This window comes from Crassostrea angulata, chromosome 2 (assembly GCF_025612915.1).
Source record: "Crassostrea angulata isolate pt1a10 chromosome 2, ASM2561291v2, whole genome shotgun sequence".
Lineage (NCBI taxonomy): Eukaryota > Metazoa > Mollusca > Bivalvia > Ostreida > Ostreidae > Magallana > Magallana angulata.
The window spans coordinates 2,717,056-2,718,014 of NC_069112.1; positions in this window are offsets into that span (position 1 = coordinate 2,717,056).

Here is a 959-nt window from a genome sequence, read left to right on the forward strand (position 1 = left end):
ATTAGGGACACACTGTAAATGTATTCAAAAAATGAGCCTGTGAAATGTGCAAAGACTTTTTAACAGTGTGTCCCTAATTATAATAATAAAACATACTTTTAATAATTTTTTTTTAACTTTGAAATTTCTTCGATTTTTGTAACCATGATAAGTTATTGTATTATAAACTCATCACTACCTATTTTATAACGAAATATACTGGTTATTATACCCCCGCAAACGAAGTTTAGGGGGGTATATTGGTTTCACCCTGTCCGTCTGTCTGTCTGTCCGTCTGTCTGTCTGTCCGTCTGTCCGTCTGTCCGTCTGTCTGTAGACGCAACTTTGTCCCCCTATAGAATTTTTTAATACTGCATGGAACAGTTTGAAAATTTGTACATATGTTGAACACCATCTGAAGATGTGCACCTGCAATTTTTTTTTAGATCAGAAACAAAAATAATTAATTTATAATTGTATTAAATGATTAATACCAAATACTTGGACAAGAAGGAAAGAAAAAGTAAGCAAGCTCAAATACTCCATGTTCTCCCATTACTTGACAACGCTACACATCATGAATGGCAGAGTATACATTAAGGTGGCATTCTACACCACTTTCTGACGCAGTGCGCAAAAAAGTAAATCTGGAAGCATGTAATTCTGGTACTGGCTGATGCGAATTGTATGGGGACCGCTTTTTTAAAAATTTGTTAAATTAATAGAATAAATCAAAATTTTGATAAAATTCATTCTTTACATGTATGGTGGTATGGGACACCTTCATGTTGTGTCGTATTATTTATCGAAATAGTATAATTTTATAAATAGTTTCTTTCCCATCATTGTTACCTTACAGCGTAGTGCAGTGGGTTAGAGCGCTCACTACGGACCTGTAAGTCACGAGTTCGAGTCCGGTTTGAAAAATTTATTACTTTTCTAAAATTGTCTAAAACATATTTTTTGGTAAAATATTGTGA